This window comes from Colobus angolensis, unplaced genomic scaffold (genome assembly GCF_000951035.1).
Source record: "Colobus angolensis palliatus isolate OR3802 unplaced genomic scaffold, Cang.pa_1.0 Scaffold243, whole genome shotgun sequence".
Classification (NCBI taxonomy): Eukaryota; Metazoa; Chordata; class Mammalia; order Primates; family Cercopithecidae; genus Colobus; species Colobus angolensis.
In genome coordinates this window covers 1,073,288-1,079,812 of record NW_012115633.1, presented here as the reverse complement: position 1 = coordinate 1,079,812, position 6,525 = coordinate 1,073,288, and the positions used below count along the sequence as shown (strand labels likewise).

Sequence of the window (6,525 nt, the reverse complement as noted above, 5' to 3'; positions counted from 1 at the left end):
ACCCCCGTCCCCCCCACACACACCAGCGCCCCTCTCCAGCCTTTATCGAATTTCCTCTCACATCTATCAACAACCTCCTGGTGAAGAAATCTGCACTGCACAAGTTAAGAGCCTGCAAGGGCGGGAGGTGTTACAGTCTCGCTCTTTCCATCTTCCCCCTTTACTCTACATAGTTTCAAAGATCCGCATGGCCCTGGTTTTGACCAGTTTTCCAACAGTTTCAGCGTTATGTATTTCAACTTCCCGTCTCAGTTCACTTGCATCTGCACCCGTTGCCGAGTGTGGGTGGTGGAGCCCTGGGTGACAACACTCAGGATCACGAACCCATACCCTTCTTTATGCTCCTTGTCAGCCAGTTGCCAAGAGCAGTGGAACAGACACAAGTGGGAGCTGTTTGGAGAGGGAGTGAAGAGCCTTCAAGGCCCAGGAGAGCGCGGATTCCGGAGTAGGGAGGCGAGGGGGCAGCGTGGGAGACCAAAAGGGAAAATGGGCTGAAAAGCCAAGCAAAAAAAAAAAAAAAAAAAACGTAAATTGGGCTTTGCTCCGGCTTTGCAAAGGCAGAGATGGACAAGCCCTCTGACTGACTTTGTGCCTTCTTTATCCCGTCCTTTGTGAAATAAACCGCTTTCTGCCCCCCTGCAGGAGTTTAGGCTGTGGGAGACTCGCTTGCACTGCCCTGGGCCTCCAAGCTCCCTGCTCGCTGAGCCCAGCGCTGACACTCACAGGAGCTGCGTTCGCTGGATCCTCTGAGAGGCTCTGCAACGATCCCGATCCAATTCAGCAGCGTTATAAAAGGTAGCCGAGTGGAGATGCCTTTTCTTGTCTTTTTCATTCTTTCATTCTCTGTCTTTTAAAATTTTAACAATATCCTGTCTTTTCCCCGTAGAGGGTCTAAGAATCTTCACTGGGTTTAATTTAGGAATTTCAAATTGGATTTCTCAAAATTTGAATGTGGTCACATTAATTGGTAATCAAGATTGCGAAGTCTTCCAAAATAGCGTTTTTCATCTTATGTAATTAGAGGTCCATGAGCTTTCCAAAGAAGCTCTGGATTTTCCACGGTACAAATCTGTATTTCTCTCTCTCTCCCTCTCTCTCTCTCTGCCTCTCTCGTGCGTGTGTGTGCGCGCGCCTGTGCGTGCGTTTTCTTTCATTTCTAGCATTAGGAAACTCGTTCAGGGCCACTGAAAAGTCAGGGGAGGCTCAGATGTTATTTCCCACGGATTCCTGTTTTTCCGGAAACGTTGTCACCAATGAGACTGTTATTTTGTAGAAACAATTAGCCCCTACCAAAAAAAAAAAAAAAAAACCGGAGGGGAGAAGGCTAGGCTGGAAGACAAGGAAGCTGCTGCTTGGATTCGCTGGTGGAGGAAAGTGCGACCGGGAGCTGGGCTTGGGGGATCTCGTCCCCTTAGTTCAGCACCAGAGGGGATGGACAGCGTCTCCGGACTGGGCTACAGCCACAGGGACGGAACTACGCTGCCGAGGCCGCTCTCCTTGCCGCCACTGTCGTCTCCAGGGACAGCTGGGCTCCTTGCTCCTCGCAGCTAAAAGGAGGTGTCTCCTATTACTCCCTCGCCTCCCGGTCCCTTCCTTAATGGATGAAAAGTACCCCTCCCTCTACACCTGCTGTACCTAAGGACAGGACTCTGAGGACTCTGAGGAGTACTCTTGCTCCACCGATTAAACTCTTAGCAGCAACTTCAAGAATCATTTTTCCATAAGGGCCTGGGAGGAATTCTGGCAGAAGAGTAAAGTCGAAGTTCTTAGAAGCTCTGAGAAATCATGGGCCATACAGTAGGGGTCGAAATGTTAAAAGGCCCACACTTCTTGAAATAAACGGAATGGTCCTGAGTGGATTGCAACTGTTTTGGAAATAGCTTTGTGAAAAGAGGTTGGAGATCTACTCAAAATTCTACGTTAGAGAAACTGAAAAGACATCTAATTTCATTGCTCGGCAGGTAAGTGATAGCACTATTATTATTATTATTATTATTATTATTTAATTCTAATGACTTGTCTTATGGTTTAACAGAAAGAACATAAGCAATATAATTTTTCCTGGAGTTAAGGGGAAGACAAGAAATTTTGTTTTAAAATAATTGTTTCTGGTTCATTGTGTGACAAGAAGAATCAAAATAACATACATGTTGCCTTACATGATTACAGTAAACTTTTAGCTGGCTGTTTTTTATTGCTTATTTAATATCTTTTTGGATCTGTGCATATCTTGTTTATTTTTTTCCAAAGCTAATACAATCTGACGTTTCCCAAGATAATTTTGTTGTCTTATATATGCCCAAAGTGATCCTGTCTGTGTTACATGGTATGCAAGACTCAAAAAGTTAAAATAGAGAGGGTTTAACCATGCCCTCTAACACATTTTATATTGTTACAATATACCAAACTATGCATGGGAACAAATACATGTATACATACACACCAGATTTCTCACTCCTTGCCAACACCCAAGTATACCTACACCTGTAGAATCTTATGTAAGAAGACACTCACATTTTTACTTAGCACCCTTTTTCTGGCCTTTTAAAGCTCAAGACTGCTTTCTCAAACTTGATCTGCCAGAAGGCAGAAAATGAGAAGCTTTAGTGTGCCTCTTTAGGAGAGCTGGATTTCAAAATCATTCTAACTTATTAGTTCTGCAAAATACATTTGTCACTGAAATCCAGAAAGTGATAGGGGCCAATAAGTTCCCGAAAAACCATAAATTTTAAAATGCTCATTAAATCTGTTTTCTGTTGATTCTTATTTCTAGTCTTCCCCTGGAGCTTTAAAATTACAATTTTTCACAGTGACCTTGATAAGCATTCTGCTTTAATAAAAAGGGTTCACTGGGCAAAAGCAGTTACACAAATTTATAACCCATGCCTGACATTTCACTAAGAACTTGATCAATTCCAATGAGTACATTCAGTTCAGTGAAGAGTTTCCGCTTGCAAGGATGGAATTTTACAATCATGTAAATATATGTGATGACATATGCATAATCAACTCTGTGAAAAGAGTTTACCCCTTTGAAAAATTACAGGAGATCTTTAGGTTTTACTTTTAATCTCATTGGTTGTGTGTAACTGATAATAAAATGGCTCTACTTCACATCTGTACATACCTTCCTTCTCAATTTTAACACAAAAATCATTGGAGGCCGTTACAGTGGCATTCATTGGTGGGGTGATGTCCTCTTGTTTTATGTTGGCTGAGTGTAGCAATTAATCTCTGAGGAAAAATCATTCTTAACTGTCACCACTTACCATGAACCTGCTTACTTAGCAGAAAAGGAGCAGAGGCATCTATGTCACTGAGCTCCTTGGGGGCTCTGTTGCCCTATATAGGTCAAGAATGATTATTTGAGGAGCAGAAACGTGTATCATTGATTTGGATTCCTTCCCAGAAAACCTACAATGTGCTCTTAACACAATCCTTTTTTTCCCCAATAGGAGAGGTATGGAAGTGAAATTATCACATGGAAGAATTAATCATATTTTAAGAGAGTTACAGCATGTTGTTAGACAATTATTTTGGTTGTCAATTAATTAACACAGAGGGACTCCCCTAGTCAATACGGCATAAAATGTAAGCAGAGAATGTGTTTCGAGAAGCACTCCTCTGGGTATATGGCCGCAGTTCCCTCCTCAGGGGCAGAGGGGGCAGGCTTTCTCTATGTGTAACTGAAATCTCAGAAAGTGAAAGTTACCTTTGACTAATCCCTTAGGAGATTTAGTTACAGAAATACTAACTCTAATTTACCCCAAACTCATGAAAGTGCTTGGAAGCCCTTGCCAATCTTTATCTGTAGGGAAATGTCCTCACATTGAGGTAGAGTTTGGGAAAGCAACTTAATGCCTACCTAATGCTAATCTCTAATTGCAAAACAGATAGTCAAACAAACAAACAAAAAGGGGGTAGTGGAAACCAAACTTCATTATTGCACAGAATCACTTGCCTTTAAAGACCAATCAGCATTTTATTAAGGGATATCTGTACTCCACTAAGGACATCTATTTGATTTGATAGTTATTTTGTTTTGCTGAAGAAAAACGATGCATGAGGTCTTGGGAGTACCAAACACAGTATCTCTTCCTCATTAAAAAAAAAGTTTTATTGGATAAGACTAAGTGTTGTTGGCTGTTGCTTACATTTGAGACTCAAAAGGGAAAAGTGAGATAGGATTACATAATCTAGAAAATGTAAAGTGTATATAGGACCAGAGGATAATTAAAATGAGCCCTGGAGTCTGTTCAATTGCCTTCTTCCAAAATATTATAAAACATTTCTTGATTAATTGTTGCATGAACTATATAGTAATATTTATATATTACCTGTATAGTCTAATGTAATTATCAATACCATGAAATCATATTGGATTCTAATGCCCACATTTTGCCTTTGGAGTTATTTACTTGGGTTTCAACGAAGTTCAAACATTTATTAAAAAACATAAAAATAAGAAATGACTATTGCTAATATTTAGTAATTGACTGTTTTTGACCACTTAAAGATTTATGAATTCCAGGTGGCTAACCTGCTTACTCACCTAATTCTGTCAAGCACGACTAAAGTCACTAGGAAAGAAAAAAGCATATTGTAAGCTAGAAATTATTTCCATAGTCATCTCACCTTCCCAGAAATCTGTACAGTGTGTTACAGAATAGAACTCAAATGGAGAGAGACATCTTGTTTGGTATTTTCTTCCTATTTAGCTTATCAGAGTGAGCACATAGCATGTGTTGGAAGAGACAACATCCTGCAGCAAGAAACATGTTACACATCATGTTGTAGGGAAACAAGTACTACCCGACAGCCAAAAGATCAGCATTTTTTAACTGCTGGCTGTAAGATCTTCTACAAGTCACTCAATTCACTGCAGCTTAATTTTTCTTCCTTAAATTTGGGGATACTTTACCTTTCAATGAAGGCACAATTATTTACATACAGCTGATATGTGAACACTCATAAGATGAGTGAATGATGCCTACTTTGTGGGATACTGGAAAGTCCAAATTCAGTGATTTTGAGAGTGTTTTGGAAACAAGTGTTGTATCTGTGGGTTACTATAAATAATTTCCAATAGCATTCATTCATTCATCAAAAAATCCCACCAATTACTACATACCAGGCACATCCTTTATATTTAAGAACTCTCACCTCGGGGAATATAATACTTTCCTGATAATTCAGCAGTCATTTTCTTTATATCTCTTAATGGTGTAAATATAAGCGATATTCAATGAAGGTGGACTTGATTTAAAAAATATTTATTACTCAGAATTGACACCACATTCTTTATCAATTGGACAAACCTAGTTGACTTGAGTTTATTTCAACAACTTTCATTTTGACCTTCAAAGAATCTATCACTTTGTGCCATAATTTTCTGGTTTATAAAGGAGGATTAATGTTTGCCATTAGTGATATTGATAAGGAAACTCATAGGATGAAGTAGATTTCAAAACTGCATATCCTAAAACATCCAGAAAGCATTGTGATTTGACTGCTGGCTTGTGAGCATGGAGTGAAATGTGGACAACATTAGGGCTGATCTAAGGGGCTAGCCTGGAAATGCTGTTAAGATGCTGTCTTGATTTAGTCCAAAGCCTAGATTCTATTCATAGGCCTCTTTAGGAAATCTCTTTAGATTTCCTAAAATCTAATAGTATTGTGATAGTATGCTTAAGAAATGTAAGTCAATGTTTGGCGCTACAGTTATTTCCAGCATTGTTTTGTGGTTAAATTATACGATTGCACCAGAGATAAAAAATTATATCATCACTTACTTAGTAATATAATTCAGATTTTTTGTTTTTTGTCAAACATACACACACACAAAACCCAGAAACAGTCGAAAAAATAAAATGAAGAAGAATCAAGAGTAAGAGGTCATTAAAATAATGTCTTGAGGCCAGAGAATTTGTCTTTGAATTATCCTTAAATTATCACTGTGAGATTTCTTCAGCACATTGTACACACTGAAAGAGTCAGAAAATCATTTTCGGTCTCCTTAATTTGTTCTTCAATTTGTCAGCAAAGTTAAAGTGATCATGTTTTTTTTTTTTTTTTCCAAAAACGTATCATTAAATCAATTCATTTGAATACTTGCTAATTATCACTTCATCATATGTAATGTACATACTCGAAAACATTTTTAAAATTAAAAATTGCGAAGTAATTATATGCTCTATGTTTAACAAATTTACTCACAATTTCAGTTTAAGATTTAGTTTTTTAAAAGAATAAGTGTTTGCCTGGTGAATTCACTAAGTAAGCTAACAGAAAATTGAAATCTTTTAGAAATGGTGCCAAAATTTTTACAATAATGTGTTACTTATATAAAACTATGAAAAGGCCAAGTACAGTGGCTCATGCCTGTAATCCCAACACTTTGGGAGACTGAGGCAAGAGGATCACTTGAAGGCAGGAGTTTGAGACCAAGACCAGCCTGGGCAACTCAGTGAGACCTTGTTTCTTCAATAGGAAAAACAAGGTAAAAAATTTAAAAAGAATATCTCG

At 38.5% G+C, this 6,525-nt stretch overlaps 1 protein-coding gene across 2 annotated transcripts in view; it reads left to right on the top strand.

The window, feature by feature from the left end:
* The window catches only part of SNTG1 (syntrophin, gamma 1), an 893,287-nt gene that overhangs the window by 569 nt on the left and 886,193 nt on the right, over positions 1-6,525 (top strand). The window contains exons 2-3 of one of the 2 annotated variants that reach the window (XM_011945673.1): positions 643-795; positions 1,167-1,961. The gene's annotated coding sequence lies outside the window, so the exon portion shown is untranslated. The remainder of the gene's footprint in view (positions 1-642; positions 796-1,166; positions 1,962-6,525) is intronic. The other variant, XM_011945675.1, reaches the window with a different exon arrangement.